General features: G+C 32.9%; 1 pseudogene across 1 annotated transcript; it reads left to right on the top strand.

Moving 5' to 3' along the window:
• The first annotated feature begins 16689 nt into the window (after positions 1 to 16689).
• Positions 16690 to 18671, top strand: LOC146906556 (hydroquinone glucosyltransferase pseudogene; annotated as a pseudogene). Its single transcript, XR_015018836.1, has one exon. The product of XR_015018836.1 is annotated as a hydroquinone glucosyltransferase pseudogene (transcript).
• The last annotated feature ends 4593 nt before the right edge of the window (positions 18672 to 23264 follow it).

The raw sequence follows: 23264 nt of genomic DNA, 5'->3' as shown, positions 1-23264 counted from the left end.
CAAAAAAAACCCGGTTCGGGCAAAAAAACCGGTTCATATGGAAAACCGGTTCAGGACAAAATCCGGTTCAGGTACCATGAACCAGTACTGAACCGGACTGAATTGTATCAAACCAGATTTAAAAAAATCCAAATTGTTTGTAAAAGTAGATTTTTGATCCAAACTGTATCCATAAATCTAGTATGGATCAGTTTGGATAACCCATTTGCACACCCCTAGTCGAGATGATCATCTATGTGATACATGTTAAGATGATGAATTATGAATTATGATGATTATAAAATTTAAGACTAATGAGTTCTCACAAAACATAAATTAGAGGTATTGTAATCTATGTCACGTCTTTGCATATTCGACTTTTATAATTGGTGCTCCACATAATTTGTTCTTTTGTATCATGAAAATATATTTGGAATTAATTTTTTTATATTTGTTGATGACATAAATATTATAATAACTTTCAAAGAGCTTATACCAACACACGTTGGCTCAGTTGGTAAGGAACGGGCCACTTCCTTGCAGAAGGTTGTGTGTTCGATTCCCTCTGCCGATGTGAGGGCAGTGTTGGTGGGTGATCTGTAAGTACCTCTATAAGTGCCCTTTGGGCCCGGAGGCGTGCCCTGACCCTGGTGGTGACCGGAGCCGAACCCACCTAAACTTTTAAAAATCAAAAAAACTTTCAAAGAGCTTATGAAAGTTTTTCCTTAAAAAAATAGAGGTAAATATTTTAATCGTCGTAACGTTTGCGTATGAAATTTTGATTAATTACTTTATACATTAGTGTAATTTCTTACTTTCTAGTTTTATGTAATTTATCCATGAGTCCATACATTTAATTATCTCTTTTGCATTTCTTTTTTTTTTTTGACAAGAATTCTCTCTTTTGCTATAAGTTACATTTAAGTGATTTAAGTGTTTGCAGAAAAATTCACCGTATGTCATTGAGTGGTTTTTGGGCTTTTCATGTTGATTCTGCAACACTAATATATCTTAATAGAATTTGGTATGGATGAACTTCGATAGATCCTTATTACTTTCAAAGTTATTCATTGAATCGAGAACTCGAGTTTTCAAATCCTAAAATAGAGTGCATAAAAATAAATATTAGTATTTGAATGTGTCATCTATTTCACTAATGTCCTTTTATCAGTGAGTGTTAATTTCCTATCTAAAGGTATCCTGTTGATAGTGCAACTACAGACACAATTAAAAAAGAAAATAATATACTTGGTTATACAAGAAATTAATGTTAGTAGTATTTGTGACACTAAAAATAAAAATTATTGAAGGCTCCAGAAGAGCCAGTATAATGCTGCATGGGGAATAGAGTTGCATATTGAGATTGCATTATACTCCTCTAAGTTTCATAGAAATTTATTACGTTTCAAGGATATCATTCTAAATTAATATTGTAACAGTCTATTTTTCTCTAGAATTATTTTAATTATTTATTATATGTGCTTATATGTGTTTATGTTTGATTATTTGTCTCTGTGCGTATTTTATTCGGGATCAGTGGATTTTTGGCCTAGAAGGGTATTTTAGTCAGTTTTAGACAAAGGGGTTTTTAGTCATTTGGCGAGTAAGGGTAAATTAGTCATTTTGCTAAGAAGGTTATTTTGGTATTTTTAGTGAGAATGATTATTTTTACTAATCTACTAGTGATTTGGGTAATTATTCAGAGATTGTAATTATTCGGTGTTTTAACAGTTTAAGTGAGTAGTAACTCTTGAGAAACCTAGCACAATTAGAAGGTGGTATATATAAGCAGAACTCTTAAGAGAAATTTGCTTAAGTCACTCATTATTTCATTTCACAAAAACATAAGAGGTAGAGAGTGAAAGTGGATCAAGAGGAAAGAAGAGGAAGCTAGACAGAGAGAGCTTGAGGTTTGAAGAACTAGGATTTAAATTGAAGCCATAGCTAGGATCTTTGAAGACTAGAGGTAAGGGGGATGGTTTTCTTTTCATAATTAAGCTATAATCTCATATTTACAATTATGAGTTTAAGTGCTTTTATGTTAATTGTGACTTTTATGATTTTTGAATGATGAAATTCGTGCTCCTAATTCAAGGGAATTTGTGGGTATGATAAACTTCATGAAATTGTGATGTTATGTGCTTAAATTTCATAGTTGTTATTGTTGATAAGTTATTTTGGTGATTTTTTCTTATTTGAGTGTAAATCATGAATTGATGAGTGATTATTATTGAAACATGTTTAAATTGACTTCATAAATGTTTATTTATATTTATATTTGAAACATGAGGTTTAGATTTATTATTGAAACATGTTTATTTATATTTATATTTATATTTATATTTGTATGTTATTGTTGATAAGTTATTTTGGTGATTTTTTCTTATTTAAGTGTAAATCATGAATTGATGAGTGATTATTATTGAAACATGTTTAAATTGACTTCATAAATGTTTATTTATATTTGTATGTTCATGAGGTTTAAATTGGTGTGATTGTTTGTGAAGTTTGAATGAAAAAGGAGAAAATTGTGGGTTTTGGTGAAAAATGAACATAATGATGATTTTGATGAGAATTGATGGTATGATTCCATGTTTGTTGTTGTTTTGATTGTCTTTTGATGTATAGTAACTAATAAACAAGTTCGGGGAACGAATTTGGGTTAAAGGGGATCAAAATCTCGGTTTTTGGGGGAAATTAGAGTGTGGGTTTACGAGAGGAAACCCAAGAACAGGGTGCACCTGTCTGGTGCAACTAGCTGGGCGAGTGGGAGCACGTTGTGGTGAGTTGCTCAGTGTAGACACCCATGTTTTTGGATTTCGGGTGCTTCAGGGTCGATCCGGACTGTCCAAACTGATTCTTTTGATGTATTTAACTGTTGTCAATCTTTCTAAACCTCTGGAAACATCAAATGAATTGGATTGAACTTGGTTTAGTTTGTTATGAACTTTGTTACAAGTTTGTTAGAGATTAGCTCATAAGGTTAGGGTTTGTTACATAGCTTGTGCTTCAAGCAACCTAACCAAGTATGTGTATATAAGCTAAACACTTGCACATTTGTTAATATCTCAATAATACACTTCACTCTTATCAAATCTAATCATTACTCTTTCTTCTCATTCTCTCTAATTTCACAAAACCTGAAAAACCCTAGAAACCCTAAAACTGTTTCAGTAGCTTGTTATTCAAGCTTCCATTGCTGCGCTAACAAATTGGCATCAAGAGTCTGTGATTTCGCTCTAAGGGGTAATCAAGATCTTCAATCACGCAATTTGAAGGAAGAAACGCTGAAGGAAACACCATGAATGGTAGCTGCAGTTTCAACACTTATCTTCCAATTCTTGAAGCACGCAATTGGGAAAGATAGAGTGCAGTGATGAAGAATCTGTTTGGTGCACAAGATATGCTTGAAATTGTGCAGAATGGTGAAGGTGATTTAGCTGCGAATGCCACAGAAGTGCAAAGGAACCCACACAGCGATCTGAAGAAGAAAGATTGCAAGGCTTTGTTCCTGATTCAACAAAGTCTTGATGAAGGTAACTTTGAAAGAATCTCAAAAACATTTAGTACCAAGGAAGCATGGGACATTCTTTCAAAGTATCATGAAGGTGATGATAAGGTGAAATTGATTAAGCTTCAATCACTGAGGAGGAAGTTTGAGTTGATGCAGATGGAGGATGATCAGAAAATTACTGAATACATCTCCAAACTCATCAATCTTGTGAATCATATGAAAGCTCATGGAGAAGCTATGACTGATCAGTAAATTGTTGAGAAGATTATGAGGACCCTATCTTAAAGGTTTGATTTCATTGTGGTGGCAATTCAGGAATCAAAAGATGTTAAGACATTGAAGATTGAGGAGTTGCAGAGTTCATTAAAAGCTCATGAATTGATGGTTTTAGAAAAAAGCGATGAAAGATCAATTCAACAAGCCCTGCAAGTTCAAACTATCAAGAAGGATGATAATGATAGGAAGAACTTCAAGAAAGGGAAGAAAAACTCTAAGGGAGGAAACTGGTCTAAAGGCAAGAATAATGGATCTGATAAAGGTGAATCATCAAAGGAAGGAAATTCTAATCAAAAGAAGAAAGTTGATAAGAAGAAGATTCGGTGTTTCAAATGTGAGAAATTTGGACACTTTGCTTCAGAATGTTGGTCTGGTAAAGGAAAGCAATCAAAGCATGATGAAGAGGAAGCCAAAATTTCACAAGATGGTTCAGATTCTGAGTCATTATTCATGATGGTTACAACAACTAGTAATGAGAGCTGCAATTCAGAAAGTTGGTTCTTAGATACTGGTTGTTCCAATCATATGACTGGAAACAATCATATGACTGGAAACAAGACGTGGTTAAGAGAAGTGGATCCTGGAAAAAATACAAAGGTGAAGCTTGCAGATCATAGAGTCTTGGTTGCAGAAGGAATGGAGAATATTGCTATTGAAGGAAAGAATGGAAAAATGGCAATAATTGAAGAAGTTCTTTATGTCCCTGGAATGCAGTGCAATTTACTAAGTGTTGGTCAATTCATTCAGAAAGGATATTTAGTGGTTATGAAGGATAACACTTTTAAGTTGTTTGATAAACATCAAAGGTTAGTATTGAAAACTCCTCTTGCAAAGAATAGAACTTTTCAGGCCAATATGAAAGCTGTAAAATTGAGTTGTTTGTCTGTTATGGTAAAAGATGAAGATAGCTGGCTATGGAGTTATAGATTTGGTCATCTCAATTTTAGAGGTCTTAATCAATTAGTTGATAAAGATATGATTCTGGGAGTACCTAAAATTGAGCTACCTAACACCGTTTGTGACACTTGCTTGTTGGGCAAGCAACCCAGAAATGCATTCAGTTCAAGTGCAGCAAGTAGACAAAAGGAGCTACTTAATGTTGTGTATTCATATGTGTGTGGTCCTTTAGAGGTTCCTTCATTGGGGGGGCAACAAATACTTCATTAGTTTTGTTGATGAGTTTAGCAGAAAACTCTGGTTGTATTTGATTAAGGCCAAAAGTGAAGCATTTGATATGTTTCAGAAGTTTAAAATCTTAGTTGAAAAGCGAAGTGGTAAATCCATTAAGATTTTAAGAACTAATGGTGGTGGTGAGTATACCTCAAAGGTGTTTTAGGGGTTTTGTGAAGACAATGGTATTGTGCATGAAGTCACTGCTCCATATACTCCACAACATAATGGCTTGGCTGAGAGAAGGAATAAAAGCCTGCTTAACATCACCAGAAGTATGATCAAATTGAAGAAGATGCCTAATACTTTTTGGGGAGAAGCAGTATGAATTGCAGCTTACATCTTGAACAGATGTCCCACTAAGTAACTGTTGGTGTAAGCCCTAGAGGCCAATAGTTTATGTTAAACTTATCTTATGTATCATGACTTTTATTATTGAATAATATATTGCACTCTTTATTATATTTATATAATGTTAATAAAGTCCTTAGAATAGATAGTTCGTGTAATAATATATTAAGTGTGACTTAATCATGAGATAGATTATTATGTATATAGACTAATGACCGCATCTCATGGGACATAGATATGAGATATTAAGTCTATACATAGGTATAAATATTAGGAGTAATATTTATATTGGATTGACCCACCGTGAGAATACTACATAGTAAGTTATGAAATTGTCATAAGATATTCTCACAATGATAATAGTGTATATCGCTCTTAGACTTGAAACCACTATGATCCCTAGATGTGGACTCAAGTGCTTTGTTGCCATTCTAACGTTGTCTGTAAAAGGATAACCATAACGTTGGTTGATGGGTACTTGATGAATCATGCTGAAGGACATGAGTTTCCTAGATGGGATTTGTCCCTCGTCATAAACAGGAGATATATCTTTAGGCCTCTTGATGAAGTATGACTGAAAAACTGCATGGCCATGCCGAACTAAGTCAATATAAGATATTGGACTTATTCGTTATTCAGTATATTTCGGAATCAAGAAATATAAACATTGATCTATACAAGGATGACAATATCTATGTCTTGGGATCAATAAAGATATCGAGACAAAAGAGTAATTGTACACATGAGTATTATCATGGAAAGGTTTCGTCAGATCACTTGACATTCTTGTCACTTGGGTAGCATCTATGTGTAGCTAGATACCGCTCATTGTTTATAGTATTAAATATTAGATTTAGTATTATTTCCAACGTGACTAGAACCTATAGGATCACACACAAAGAACAGTCAAAAGAGAAAATATATAAGTATGACTTAATAAAGGGGTGCGTTTAGTAAATAACGCTAATTAGTTAGCAGAATTACTAAACTCATTATTGGGCTTACTGAAGCCTAATAGTGACTTCTGACTTGCAGAGTACACTAGAAGTTCTATAAATAGAACCCTAGTGCTGAAGTTTTTAGTTACACGTTTTTGGAGCAACCCTACTTCTCTGAAACTTCTGATTCCTTGGCTAGCACCGAGATTTGGAGGAGCACTGTTCGTGTGGACTTGCTAGAGGCTTTGCTGCTTGCTGCTTGCTTTGCTGTGATCGTGATTCTAGTTCCAGCTTTTCAGTTTCCAGACTCCACACTTTCGAGGTAACAATCAAATCACTGATTCATGTGTAATTCGTAATGATACAAGGAAAGAAAATCGAAAATTTTATCCGCTGCTTTATTCTGTTTTGAATTCTATTTTCCTTTAGAAACCTGATCAAATTCCTAAATAAATTTGGATTGGTTGCAAGAAGTCAGCTAAAAACTTAATAGTTTTTGGTTCATTATGCTATATGCATATCCCTGATGCAAAGAGAAGGAAGCTGGGGGACAAGAGTGAGCCTATGATATTGGTTGGCTATCATGAAACAGGTGCATACAAGTTATATCATCCTCTAAATTATTCAATAGTGATTAGTAGAGATGATAAAATCTGTGAGAATGAAGCATGGGATTGGAATAAGAAAGAGAAGAGTTCTAGTCACATAGTTCCCACAATTATTGAAGAAGATGATCAAGTTGAACAAGTTCAACTTGATACAGAAGTTCAACCTCAAGTACATGTTGAAGAGAATCAAGCCATTAGAACTTCAACTAGACAGAGATTTGCTTCCACTAGATTAGCTGGACATGAAGTCACTCCAGATAATTTAGTTAACGAAGAAGAGGAATTTTTTCATTTTGCACTATTAGCAGATGCAGAACCAATCAATCATGAAGTAGCATTGACTGAAGATGTATGGAAGAATGTCATGATTGAAGAATTGAATTCAATAAACCGAAATAACACATGGGAACTGATTGAACTGCCTGCAGGAAACCAACAGATGTGAAATGAATTTTCAAGTTGAAGCTGAAGCCAAATGGTGAAGTAGCCAAGCACAAAGCAAGATTCGTGGCTAGGGGATTCATGCAGAAGGCTGGTATGGATTACTTTGAAGTTGATGCTCCAGTATCGTGAGATTGATAGTTGCTATAGCTTGTGGAAGAAACTGGCCAACGTATCATTTGGATGTAAAATCTGCTTTTCTAAATTGCCCCTTAGATGAAGAAGTGTATGTGACAAAACCACCAGGTTTCAAAATCAAAGGGAAGGAGAATATGGTGTATAGATTACACAAAGCACTCTATGGATTGAAACAGGAACCAAGAGCTTGGAACAAGAGAATTGATAGTTTTCTTGTGCAGTAAGAATTTGTCAAATGCAAATCTGAGTATGGTTTATATGTGAAGAAAGGAATTGAAGGTAATCAACTACTCATCTGTCTATATATCGATGACTTGATAGTGACTGGTAGTGATGTGAAAGAGATAGAAGCATTCAAATCACAGATGATGAGTGAGTTTGAAATGTCAGATTTAGGAAAATTGACATACTTTTTGGGTATGGAATTTACCGAAGTTGCAGTGGTGATGCATCAAATGAAGTATGCATATGATATATTGAAGAGGTTCAATATGATGAACTGCAATCCATTATCATCACCTGCTGAGACAAATATTAAACTGGTGATAAATGAAGAAGAAGAACCTGTGGATCCTACATTGTTCAAACAAATTGCAGGTTCACTGAGGTATCTATGTAATAGTAGGCTCGATATTGCATATGCAGTTGGCATAATCAGTAGATTCATGAGTGAACCAAGAGTATCTCATCCGCTAGCAGCCAAAAGAGTGACGAGATACATCAAAGGAACACTTCAGTATGGCATTTTATTTCCTAAATGTTTGAATGATAGTTCTATGGAACTGATGGCATATTCTGATGTTGATTGGTGTGGAGACAAGCAGGATAGAAAGAGCACCTCAGGTTACCTATTCAAGTTCCTGAATGCCCCAATTTCATTGTGTACAAAGAAGAAATTCACTACTACAAAAATGGGCTTATATAGCGCTTTTTTTTGGCTTTAACTAGCGCTTTGTAAGCACTACTGTAAATGGCGCTGGTAAAAGTAATATAGCGCTTTTTTTTTCTGTATAAAGCGCTATCTAAAGCATGGTTTATATAGCGTTTTTTGGCAAAAAGCGCTAGCTAAGATTCTCCTTAGATAGCGCTTTCAATAATAAACGCCATCTAAAAGGGGTTTAAAATAACGCTTGCACTGGTAAAAAACAGCGTTTTTGTTTTAAAACGCTATGTAACACTAGGTTTATATAGCGCTTTATACAGGAAAAAAGCGCTAGGAAAAGCATTAATTTTTTTTTGGTCAGATTTTATTTTTATTTTTATAGATAGCGTTTTTCATTAATTTAAATTAAAATATATATATATATATATATATATATATATATATATAATTTTTCTAAGGGAAATATATATACTTTTGGCACATTAAAATTGAGACTATTATGTATCAAATAAAACTTAAACATATCATAAAAATATGTATGTATATATAGCATAAAAGTCAGAAATGTATAGTTACTAATATGGTAACATGAATATCTCTAAGTTACAACTAATTAGTTTACATAAAGATCAAAATCTTCTATGGTAGCTTGCGGACTTCATATATCTTCTTGGTCGTCTCAACATTTTTATCCAAAACAAGCAGGCGAATCATTATTCATTTCAAAATACAGTTAATTTCCTCCACCTGAATATATAGCAAAAAACACCATTAAACAATAAGCAATAACACTATATTATATTAGAGGAAAATTCAAAGTACTACTCATGAGTACAAATTAAAGGCCGAGAGTAGTCGACACATTTTATTTACTTATAAGATAAAGAAATATATAGTTTCTCTATTTTCATTCATCTATATCTTTCTCTCTCTGCAAGTAGAAATATACTATACACAAACCATAGTTAGTTCTAGCTAGATTTATGTCCAATCCAAAACAATGTAATGGCTAGTGAGTCATATTAAGATACGATATACATACTGTGTGCTCGTAATTCAATGATGTGTGAAGCTGACACATATATATTATGGAACATATGTTGGCTTGGGATATATAATTATATGAATTATATATTAATTTCCTCAAATTTAAGGGTAGAGAACTATACATTTCCCTACCTTAAAAAAAAACTATACCTTTTGCATAGTTGGAGGGTTATTTCATTATTAATCACATATTTAATTTGTTTCTTTCCTGTGTAGTTTTTTCTCTTCCCACTAAATTTGGAAGTAACAAATATAGCTAGTTCCCTAGTTGTAGAACACAATTTATAATTGATGTGTTAGGTGTGGCCAATAAGTGAAAAACTAATGAAGATATATTACCAAGTTACCAACCATCTTTTGGTTTTGTGGCACGTGTGCTAAGAGTACTTTAACTGATATGTGCATACAACAAAAAAAAGGTGAAAAAGGGACTGATTGTCATACATAAACGAATGAAGAAACCTAACAATGAGAAGAAAAAACTCTATTGTGGCAGCAAGGACAAATACTACTACTAGAGTTAAATTGAAATGGTCCCAACGACCTATTCAAATTTCAATCTAATATGTACTTGACAATTCAGGTTAACTCATGATCACAAGAGAAAAATCTGCATGCTAATAAAGAAGCTACTAATATAAATACTTTGCTTTGGCATCAAGAAGTCAGAGAGATACAACAACATATTATATAATAGCTATAATTTAAAACCTTTTTATTTTTATTTTTATAATAAGCTATAATATAAAACCTATTACTTATCAAGCTATAATATAATAAACTGCAACTTAAAACATGTATTCTAAATTCAAATCATTTAGTACTAATTTGAAATCACTAAAAACAGAGACCCTAAGACATGTTTGATTTCAATGTCACTAATAATTAGTTAATTGCAGTAAGAATTGATAGAGAACATGCTTTCAATTTTACCACAATATAAGAGTTTGCAGAGTAACGACAAAGACAAATTAAAACCAATTAAAGGATCGAATACATTGAATTGGAGATTACAATAGAAGACCAATCACAGTGCAAGATCAAGACATTTACCTAAGAATAAGATAGGACTTTCTTCAACAACAGGACAAGAGATTGTGGTTGTGTAATTTTCAACTGCAAATACAATTGCATTAGTCACACTTATTTGTAATTTTTTTTACAATATATCAATAATCACAACACCAACTAAATTGAAGAAAAATACCAAACGGGTTAGTTTTATTCCATCTATGCAAACTTCAGACTAACCTGATAAGAGGAGGCTTCGACGAGGGAATGGAACCAATAACAATGATGACGGCTTGACGGCGGTGGCCAGAGACACTGAAATTAGCGTGAGAAGTGATGAGCACAGGGAATCAATCAGAGAAGATGGGTTTGAGGGGTTTGACGGTGGAATCGATGGGTTTGGGGGAAACCAGTCATGAACCAACCAACCATAAAAGCAATCGATGAGAAGATGGGTTCGTTCAATTCAGAGATTTTGCATAGAGTTCACAGAAGTTCACAACATACAAATTGATGGGTTCTCAGGGTTTTGAATCGATGGGTTTTAGGGAGGAATCAATGGTCGGCGATTGAGGGTTTGCACAAGGCGATCAGCTTCAAAGAGAAGATGGGTTAATTTGTTTGATTTCACAAGAGAATTTGGAATTGATATTGGGGAACGTGAAGTAGTTTACTTTTTTTTTGTTTCAGACAATCAGACTTTCAATGAAATAAATAATTTTACTTTTAATAATTTAAATTAAAAAAAGTTTTTAATTCATTTTGGGAAGAAAAAAACAAAAAATATTGGGGAGAGGATCGAACAAGGGACCAAGAGCTTGTTGGTGCTTGTTGTATGCCACTTTAAAAATCAATTTATTTGACAAGTAGCGCTTTTTTTAAATCAACAAACGCTATGTTTGCAGTATCAACTATAGGGGTGTAAGTGGGTCGGACAAAACCAATGAAACCGAAAGTCCAAACCGAACCAAACCGAAAAAATATCCGACCTTGTTTGGTTCGGTTTGAAACCGATCCGAACCAATCAAAACCGATCTAGTTTGGTTTGGTTCATGGTTTTTCATTTCGAGATCCGCGAAACCGATGAACCAATCCGATGATAACCACACTCCTTTTTTTTACTAATATTATCCACTTCACACAAACTTATGGTTAAGCCCAAAATTAAATTTCAGGATGTTTTAATTTCAGTTTGCATGGATTTGTTATTTTGATTATGTTTTAATTTTAGGATGTTCTTTTTGGAATTTTTGTGTTTGTTGATGAATGATGCATGTATGGATCATGAATGATTGAAATATTTAAGTTTGATGAAGTTGTTTTTGAATAATGATGGAGGAATGAATCTTTGATCATATGTATGAAATATTGAGTAAGGTTATAAAAAGTTGTTTGAAAAATAGAAAACATGAAAAAACAAAATATGAAATACAATTATACAAAGATCTATGAAATATTTTGTGAGAATATGATTTTTTTTAATTGTATTTTAAATAAACCGATCAACCGAACCAATCCAAACCGAACCAAACCGATTAGTTTGGTTTGGTTTCTTTTTTAAAAAACAGTGAAAACCGAACCAATCCAGACCGATGAAGGTTTCATCGGTTCGGACATTTTTTTGACTGAAAACCAATCCAAACCGAACCGTTACACCCCTAATCAACTATAGCGCTTTAAAAGCGCTATTTAAGGGTGAATCATAAATAGCGCTTTCTATATTAAGCGTTGTCTAAGGTTAATTGTTCAATTATTATATATTTAATATTTTTTTAACAATTCTACGTTAGCGCTTTTGGAACAAAACGCTATAATCAATTTGCACCATAAATAGCGCTTTTTTAGAAAAGCGCTATCTAAGCCCTCCGTGTTCCCTTATATAGCGCTTTAGTGTTATAAGTGCTGCTAAATGGGCGCTATTTTTTCCCCATTTTGTAACCAGTTGTGGCATTGTTGACATGTGAATCTGAGTATATTGCAGGATGCATGGCAGCATGTCAGGCAATATGGCTTGAAAATATACTCAAAGAGATGGAGATAGAGGTTACCAGACCTATAGCATTGTTCATAGACAACAAATTTGTTATAAGCTTGGCAAGAAATCCAGTTCTGCATGGGAGAAGCAAGCATATAGAGACTAAGTTCCATTTTCTGAGGGAGCAAGTGAACAAGGGAGCACTGCAGATTGTTCATTGCTCTACTGAGCTGCAGCTTGCATACATATTCACTAAGGCATTGAAGGTTGACAGGTTCATCAAGCTCAGAAGCTTGATTGGCATGAAGGAAGTGAAAACTTTAATTAAGGGAGGATGTTAGTAGTTAATTCAAGTTTGTTAGTGATATAATCATGTTTAGTGGGTTAATCACATTAGTGTTTGGTTTGTTATGAACTTTGTTACAAGTTAGTTAGAGATTAGCTCATAAGGTTAGGGTTTGTTACGTAGCTTGTGCTTCAAGCAACCTAACCAAGTATGTGTATATAAGGTAAACTCTTGTACATTTGTTAATATCTCAATAATACGCTTCACTCTTATCAATTCTAATCATTACTTTTTCTTCTCATTCTCTCTAATTTCACAAAACCATAAAACCCTAGAAACCCTAAAACTGTTTCAGTTGCTTGTTGTTCAAGCTTCCATTGCTGCGCTAACATGTATTGCATGGTTGTAATTTGATGTAGACAAGTTAAACGTGTAATGAGGGACAAAATGGCTGTCAAAGAAAATTGACAGTAGAAAATTCTTCCTCCTTGTGATAGCACCATTTGATTACATTTGTAAATTACGATCTGCAACTACAATTGTGGAGGTAGTATCATCATTTTCTAGGTCTTGACGGTATTGAAATGACAATTATTGTCTGTAGCATCAACTACATTTTACCACAATATAAAAAATTTCAGCATAACAACAATTTAGAACAATATTCCAATACCATTGCACTTTGGAATGGTACAACTTTTCTTCATATTTCCTATAACTAATATAGGAATACTACTTGCGCTTATTGAAGACGAAGTGACGTGTAAGAAGGACTCAATGGAAATAGTATAGATTTGGCATCTGATGTGTCCGATTGACTATTAATTAATATTCCTTTTCAAAAAGGGAATCGGCCCGCGAGTAGAACTCATACGAGCATTTTTAGCCATCCGAATTTATTTGAAGACCCAAAACCGGATTTTATTAATTCGACCGAATTTTATTATTTTTATGTTTTGTTTTCTGTTTGAATTTTCACTCATTTTGTTATTTCCCTATTATTTACGCTTAACATCAGTAGCCTACGATGCAGTTTTTTATTCAATAAAATTTCATATAACTTTTCTCAATTTCTGGTGGATTTCGAAACCCTATTTTCACCAATTTCTCGCTTGCAAACTTGTTCTATTATAGGTTTAGCGCTTGTTGAACTGTGCTTTCGTCTTAATCGTCCTGCAACCTTAAAAAAAAAACTCAAAAATAAAAGAGAATTTAAATCAACTTTGAAACTATTTAGCTAAATTCACATGTTCTAACTTTTAAATACCACAACACATCTTTATTTTTTCGAAAGGCAGAGAAAATTTATTGAAAAATAAAAGAAACAATGGCATAAGCAGGGCCGGTCCAAGGGTTAAGCCACCCAAACAAGGGCTTTAGGCTTCAAGATTTTGGGTTAAAAATAGGCCTAAAAATAAGTTAATTTAGCTATAAATAGATAATATGACATACTAATAATCAATATTTATCTAGTTTAGTTTGTCAATTTTAAGGCCTCAAGTATCCTTTTGGTTCTAAGTTCAAATCTTGTATTCAAAAAAACTTGATTTATTATGCTTTTAATAAGCATTGTGTTATTATTTTTTTTAATTCCAAGATGCCTCATTATAAAATTTGCTTTAGGCCTCTTGTCATGTTGGGCCGGCCCTGGGCGCAAGCTGTCTTTCAGTACAAGTAAATAATGAAAAACAAGTATCATGCTATTGAAATTGACAACAAAAGATAAGTGATCTGTCAAAAAATATACTATGAATTCAGAGGCGGATCTAGACATGATGGTTTGGTGTGGCAAAATTATAAAAGAAACTACTTAGTAATGCAATATATATATATAAAAAAAAAACTACAACAAAATGGATAAAGCAAGTCAGTTTAACCTCTATGCCTTAGGTTCAAATCCCTTCCAACCTGTGAAGTCCCGATACTTCAAAATGGATGACGTATCGTATCCCCTGTGTATCCTGCACCGATACCTGCCCGATACTTCCCGATACGTATCAAGAGAGTATCCGAAGATTAAATTTTATTTTTTTAAAAAAATAATTATCCGATACTTCCCGATATGTATCAGGAGAGTATCTAATAATTATCTTACACCGCTACCTGCCCCGATAGTTCCCAATTAATGTTAACTAAAATAACTTAACTCTTGAGTACTGATGTATTCTTTTTTGGATATAGTTTTTTTTTTTATCGATATAGTATAGTATTAACAATGTCCCTTTTGGATATAGTATAGCACTGATGGTGCTCTTTTTATGATATATTGTGTATGTAATTGACTAATCATCACTCTCTTAATCGTCAATATTATTTATATTTATGTTAATGTGCTACGAGCTTATGACTGATTTCTTTTGTTTGTTAATATATTTGCATATTAAAAAAAGGTTATAATTATATTGTACATTTAATTATATAATTTTTTTTATTAATGTATCCCAGCCATATCGTATCTTGATTTTTGAAATTTTTCCGTATCGACGTATTGGTGCAGTATCGTATCCGTATCGTATCTCGTATCCGGGGCTTCATAGCTTCCAACATACTTTTTATGATTTTCTTCTTAAAATATGATTTTCTTAGAAAAAATTAAAAATGGGAGCGCTGGAAGTTGAACCATGGACATGACTAAAGTTAAAGCACAGTCTACCACTGGGCTGCACATTGATTTATGAAATCTTATCCAATTATTTAATATATATTATATTTTCGGTCTGCTAAATTAAAAAAAAAATATTGGCAATAATTTGGTGAGGCAACTGCCACACCATACCTTATAGTGGATCCGCCCCTGTATGAATTATTGTTCTCAATTTAATGTTTGTTCACCAAGAACATGCCACTCATCATGCTTGTTAATTTGTTTAGCAATATGCTCAAATTCAAATATGCTACTAAAATGAATGGCACACCAAGATCATGATTATAATACTCAGCATTCTGCTATTTGCATTCCTGCCACACCACCAACTCTGCTTAATCAGCATCCTACTAAATATTTTGTTCTTGTCATTCAAAAAGATACCTTAAAATGATTGACTCTGGATGTTTTAAAGTTGTTTATTCATTGAAGGGAATATTATTATTTTTTAATGAAGTAATGGTTTATGAAAAGAAAAGAAATAAGAAAATAGGTATGATGACACATGTGTGACATTGTCCTATATGCAATACAACTATGTGTGCAATGCCATCGATAGCAAACTATAATTCATAGAAAATAAAAAGGAAAGACAGTCTGATGCACTAAAACTCTAGCATGTGTAGAGTACAGACACGGATCTACTGCAAGCATATTGGGGGCTGCTGACCCCACTCTTCAAATATTTTATCACTAATAATTAGTGATTTTTATATTTTACCCCCACAACATATTTTGAGTTGCCCCCACTGTTTGAGAAACACACACTTTTATGATAAATAAGATGGCCTTGTCTCATGAATGGAGAACTTATAAAAGGCTTTATTAAGATGTCATTTTGTTTTTTAAAAATACAACATTAGTGGTGCTTCAAATAAGAAATAAGGTGCTTCTGAATTAGTGTGGATGCGAAAAATAAATCAAATCCTCTCCACACATCATACCCACATTTGAGAGATCTTTTTTATGGAATTTATGGGGTTTGATAATCAACTTTAAAATTATGGTCATGTTTTTCTTAAGGGTATTAAATGCATCTCTTTCTACACAAAAAGAACTCTTGATTTTTTAAACAATGTTCTAAAGACACTTGTCAGCATTTTTTTAAAGAAACTATTTTATAGCGAACAATTTTCTAATAAGATTAAATTAATTAGCTAGTAATCTTTTAAAACGTTGGTGGAAATTGGAAAGTAATATATTGTTTATCGAATGATGTATTTATTTCTAAAGTTAGCATTATCTTGCTTGTGGTAACTACGAAAATCGTAAGAAGACATGTAGAGAACAATATTTACTATACACGATTTTGCCCCCGCTAGTCTAAATTTCTGGATCCGTCACTGGTAGAGTATTCGAAAATATCTTATTATTTTGGTGTATTATACGTAACTTCATCCTATTTTTTTACACAAGTGGTTGTTTCTAAAATTTATACGCATAACATTTCAGTCACGTAACAACAATTTTACAGTGTCAAAACTTCATCTTAAACAATAGAAACTCTAGAAACAATATTCTTTTTAACATACACTTAGGAATAGTTCTCTCCTAACAATTATTTTTTCATATGCACAGTGGTAAAACTCTGAACTTATTGGTGAGGAATCCCACCGTACAACCAAATTAAAAATATCTTCAACCCTGGCTTTACTTAAAATAATATAAAACTCCTAGTCAAACTTGGCTTGCATACAGGCCATAAATAGAATCATATCACATCACATATTCATAAATCCACCAAACCAATAATAACCCTGAAAAACTTTGCACTCAAAATCCAATTCCAATTCCAATTCCAATTCCAATTCCATGGCCAAAACAATTCATATAGCAGCAATTTCAATCCCAGCATTCAGCCACCAAGCTTCCATCATAGAATTTTGCAAGAAACTCATTCATCACCACAATCACTTCCACATAACCATCATATTCCCTACCATAGATTCACCTCTCCCAACAACCCTCACACTACTCAAATCTCTTCCTTCAAATATTACCTACACTTTCCTCCCTCCAATCAACAAAAAATCTCTCCCACAAAATCTCTCTCCAGCAGTCCAAATCCAACTAGCAGTATCACAATCCATGCCATCTTTCCATACCACAATCTCTTCACTTAGTTCATCATCAACAACACCACCACTTGTTGCTTTAATCACCGATCCGTTCGCAAACGAATCACTCGAAGTAGCAAAAGAATTTAACCTTTTATCTTACATATATTTCCCTCCTTCAGCAATGACACTCTCACTTTTCATCCATTTTCCAAAACTTCATGAAGAAATTTCATGTGAATTTAGAGATCACAATGAAGCTATTCAAGTTCCAGGTTGTGTTCCTATTCATGGAATTGATTTACCTGAACATTTTCAAGATCGGTCTAGTCTTGCTTATGATTTGATTCTCAAACGTTGCAATAGATTTAATCTTGCTGATGGGTTTTTGGTTAACAGTTTCTTGAAAATGGAGGAAAATACAATGAAAGCCTTAGAAGAACATAATGATTCTGTTTTTCTTGTGGGACCCATTATTCAAGATGGGACAAACAATGAAACAAAAGTTTCAGATTCAGATTTAGAATGTTTGAAGTGGTTGAAAAATCAAAGTACTAATTCTGTTTTGTTTGTTTCATTTGGAAGTGGTGGAACACTTTCTCAAGAACAAGTTAATGAGTTAGCTTTTGGGTTGGAATTAAGTGGTCAAAAGTTTTTATGGGTTTTAAGAGTACCTAGTGATTCATCAAATGAAGCTTATCTTGGTGCTAAAAATGATGATGACCCTTTAAATTTTTTACCAAAAGGGTTTTTAGAGAAAACTAAAGGACAAGGATTAGTTGTACCTAATTGGGCACCTCAAACACAAATTTTGAGTCACGGGTCAATTGGTGCATTTTTGACTCATTGTGGTTGGAATTCAGTGCTTGAGAGTGTTGTGTTGGGTGTGCCTATGATTGCTTGGCCTTTGTTTGCTGAGCAAAAAATGAATGCTGTTTTGTTATGTAATGGAGTTAAGGCTGCAATGAGGTTAAAGTTCAATGAGGGTGGATTAGTTGGCAGAGATGAAATTGCTAAGGTGGTTAAAGGGTTGATGTTGGATGATGAAGGAAATGTGATTAGGGAAAGGATTGAAGAGTTGAGAGATGCTGCTGTTGATGCATTGAAAGAAGATGGGTCCTCCACTATGGCAATTTGCCAATTTGGTAATAGATTGGAAAGTTATGGGACCAACTTGTAGTTTTCATTTGGTTATGCGATGATCATAATTGATTTTGAAGTAAATATAATTCGTGTTAACGATACCGACGTCTCCTTTATGTTTTATTTGACGGTTGAGCAACATCACCTTCTTGTCTAGGGCCATTTTTCTTTACTTTTCTTATATATATATTTTTTATTTCTCTTTCTTTATATCTTATCTTATTTTAGGTTTTTGGTTTGCCCCCCCTTTTATGTATATTTTCCTTTTTTTAATAACATATTATGAGTAGGCGGTATAGAATAAGAGTAGTCTTTCCAACTCGTCTTGATGCATCTCATATCTCTTGGCCTATAAAAAAAGATAATAATTGATTTTAAATAAATTGATGTTATGAATAATACTAATGTGATATGGATGTCCATTTTCCTAAGACTTTCTATGTTCCTTAACTTCTATAAGTGAATGTCTATAATTCATTGTTATTGGCACTTAGTCTTAAGACTTTTCATATACTTGTAACTTACCACATTTGTGTCCTATAAATATGACCTATATTGCAATGTAAACACACACTTGAGAATCAATACAATATACTCTATTGTTCTCTCTTTATCTCTTTCTCTCTACTCTTCTATGTTGTACAATATTTTGCAAAATTGATTCTTTCTTGCTCTTGGTATTGCTTGTTGTGTCATGTATGTTCTGATCAACATGTGTCATAACCTTATGGTCTATTGAGCTACCTATAATCTAGCCGGTCTTGAGATATTATAGGCTTTCAATCACCCGATCCCTTAACTTAATTGATTGTCTCAATTTGGTCCCCTAACTATAATTTGTACCAATTTGGTCCTCTATGTTTTGCTCTGTTACTAGTTTTAGTCCTTACTGTTAGTTTCTCTAAAAAAAAAAACGTTAACAGAAATGACTAAAACTAGTAACGGAGCAAAACATAGGGGACCAAATTGGTACATAAGTTAACGTTTTTTTGAGAGAAACTAACAGAAAGGACTAAAACTAGTAACAAAGCAAAACATAGGGGACCAAATTGGTACAAATTAAAGTTAGGGGACCAAATTGAGACAATCAATTAAGTTACGGGACCAGATGATTGAATAAGCCGATATTATATTACAATTGTATTTAACTTCACTCAGTTTTATGAATTTTATGAAACCATACAACCAAAAGAATATATATATTTTTGGAATTAAAATAGCACCTAATTCTAGATTTAACTCACGTGATGCATGTATGTTATTTATGTTCTATCTTTGCCATTTCATATGCTAAGGGATTATTTTCCTACCTCAACAGTCACGCGCAAAGCAATAGGAAAAATTGATAAAGGTCTAGAAAGATTTTTCTTAATACTCATTGCTCACTAATCCAAATGATTTACACCTGCTTCTGATATATAGATAGATTCACTGGTTTCACTGTTTTCTTTTCTTTAAGAGTCATTCCTGAAATGTGATTGACATATATTCCATTTTTAATCATTATTATCGTGTGTTTTCATAGAACCACTACCATTAATTTGGATTATTCATTTGTTAAATCAATTATGATTAAATATTAATGAATTGTTTAAGCACTAAAAACGTTCCAAGATTATATTAATGAATTGGGTAATGAATGAAATACTCTTGATTATAATGAAGATCTTGTGTAATATTGTTCACGAAGAACTATTTATTTTTTGAAGCATCCCTTCCTAAAGGATTGTGTAAAGAATGAACTGCTCTTGATTATTATCTTGTGTAAATATAGTTCTTCAAGAAATAATTATTTTTTTGAAGGATCGCTCAAATAAGAAATTTTCTTGATCACAATTTATGAAGATTTGAGATATAGTTCTTGAAGAACTAAAATTTAATAATAAAGCATCCTTGAAGGATTGCAAAAAAATTATAATTTTCCTTGCTCATTGTTGATGTATAGAGGTTTGTGGTTGAGTTCTTGAAGAACTAGATCTTTGTTCACAATTGAAATATATAAGATCTATTTGATCTAAGCATATGGGCGGTTTCACCGCCCAGTGACCCCGGACACTCGCCCTGGCTCAATGGTTACTTTCTTTATAAATGGCACAATGCAATAGTACATTAACCCACTTTAAAAATAATTGGGCAAATTCTGCTCATCGCAAAGAGGTCTCAGAAAGGGCATTTACCTCCTAATTTTATTTAGCAAACTATTGGCAAGTTATATTTCACATCTCTTATTTCAAATTATACTTTTGTTGACAAACTGACATGCCTCTTTTATTTTGATTTATGACTATTTATATATTATGTCACATATGAATTTGCGGTTAAAATTTTGCACAGACTCTATAAAATTTCTGGCTCCGCCACTGGATCTAAGTATAAGTTGGACGGAAAGAAAAAAAAAACTATTGTTTGCCCCTTGAATCTGCTCATGATGTAGCGAAATTGAGAAAATAATATCAAGAATTGATATAGTCGAGATTAGGGGTGTGCATAGAAACTGGATCAGCTACCCAAACTGAAAATATGGTGAACCAAACTAGAAAAGCCCAAACCACTTTCACTTGACCTGATCCAGTTCATTTTAAACCAGATTAAAACGGGTCGGTTATCCATTAAAACGGGTCGGTTACCCATTTACCCCCCAAATCCTCCAATCTGAAAACACAAACCCTAAAACGTTCCTCAATTTCCAAAAGCGATTCTACATGTTGCTGCTTTGATCGAACGCGATTCCAAAACCCTCCATGTTTCTATGATTTCGGCTCGCCTCAGCTTCTTCTACGATTTCGCCTTAGCTTCATCTTCTTCTACAATTCTTCAACTCAGCTTCTTTCTTCACACTTTCAGGTACAACTATTCTCTTTCCTTTTTGTTCTTGCAAATTTAACTTGATTTCAGTGTTTTCATGTGTTTTTGCTTGATGGTTCGATTTTTTTTTGTTGTTATATATGAATTTTGATTGATGGGGGGTTAAAAATGAGATGGATCTGTTGCAATTTTCAATTTTGTGTGTGTTGTTTTCTTTTGTCAATTCTTTCTTCATTGATCTATATAATGACTGAAATAAATGAAGAACTGTTATAATCTTTCTTTTGTCAATTCTTGAGATGTTTGTTTGTGTATCAAATCCATTGTCGAATTCACATGTTATTCAATTTCTTGCAGTCTCCATTTCAAGAGCAGTGAATACTCCTCTTGCAATGATGGATTACCAACGTAAAAACAATGATCAACAATTGATACAGTTGCTGTATGCAAAATCGGATGAAAAAAAATTAAGTAAAACAAATTGGTTCAGGCAAAAAAAACCCGGTTCGGGCAAAAAAACCGGTTCATATGGAAAACCGGTTCAGGACAAAATCCGGTTCAGGTACCATGAACCAGTACTGAACCGGACTGAATTGTATCAAACCAGATTTAAAAAAATCCAAATTGTTTGTAAAAGTAGATTTTTGATCCAAACTGTATCCATAAATCTAGTATGGATCAGTTTGGATAACCCATTTGCACACCCCTAGTCGAGATGATCATCTATGTGATACATGTTAAGATGATGAATTATGAATTATGATGATTATAAAATTTAAGACTAATGAGTTCTCACAAAACATAAATTAGAGGTATTGTAATCTATGTCACGTCTTTGCATATTCGACTTTTATAATTGGTGCTCCACATAATTTGTTCTTTTGTATCATGAAAATATATTTGGAATTAATTTTTTTATATTTGTTGATGACATAAATATTATAATAACTTTCAAAGAGCTTATGAAAGTTTTTCCTTAAAAAAATAGAGGTAAATATTTTAATCGTCGTAACGTTTGCGTATGAAATTTTGATTAATTACTTTATACATTAGTGTAATTTCTTACTTTCTAGTTTTATGTAATTTATCCATGAGTCCATACATTTAATTATCTCTTTTGCATTTCTTTTTTTTTTGACAAGAATTCTCTCTTTTGCTATAAGTTACATTTAAGTGATTTAAGTGTTTGCAGAAAAATTCACCGTATGTCATTGAGTGGTTTTTGGGCTTTTCATGTTGATTCTGCAACACTAATATATCTTAATAGAATTTGGTATGGATGAACTTCGATAGATCCTTATTACTTTCAAAGTTATTATACTATTTGATTCATTGAATCGAGAACTCGAGTTTTCAAATCCTAAAATAGAGTGCATAAAAATAAATATTAGTATTTGAATGTGTCATCTATTTCACTAATGTCCTTTTATCAGTGAGTGTTAATTTCCTATCTAAAGGTATCCTGTTGATAGTGCAACTACAGACACAATTAAAAAAGAAAATAATATACTTGGTTATACAAGAAATTAATGTTAGTAGTATTTGTGACACTAAAAATAAAAATTATTGAAGGCTCCAGAAGAGCCAGTATAATGCTGCATGGGGAATAGAGTTGCATATTGAGATTGCATTATACTCCTCTAAGTTTCATAGAAATTTATTACATTTCAAGGATATCATTCTAAATTAATATTGTAAAAGTCTATTTTTCTCTAGAATTATTTTAATTATTTATTATATGTGCTTATATGTGTTTATGTTTGATTATTTGTCTCTGTGCGTAATTTATTCGGGATCAGTGGATTTTTGGCCTAGAAGGGTATTTTAGTCAGTTTTAGACAAAGGGGTTTTTAGTCATTTGGCGAGTAAGGGTAAATTAGTCATTTTGCTAAGAAGGTTATTTTGGTATTTTTAGTGAGAATGATTATTTTTACTAATCTACTAGTGATTTGGGTAATTATTCAGAGATTGTAATTATTCGGTGTTTTAACAGTTTAA

The sequence above is a fragment of the Medicago sativa genome, chromosome 7 (genome assembly GCF_051527215.1).
Source record: "Medicago sativa cultivar Bolivia chromosome 7, Bolivia_mono, whole genome shotgun sequence".
In the NCBI taxonomy this organism is placed as follows: domain Eukaryota; kingdom Viridiplantae; phylum Streptophyta; class Magnoliopsida; order Fabales; family Fabaceae; genus Medicago; species Medicago sativa.
This window is presented reverse-complemented; position numbering and strand designations above follow the sequence as displayed.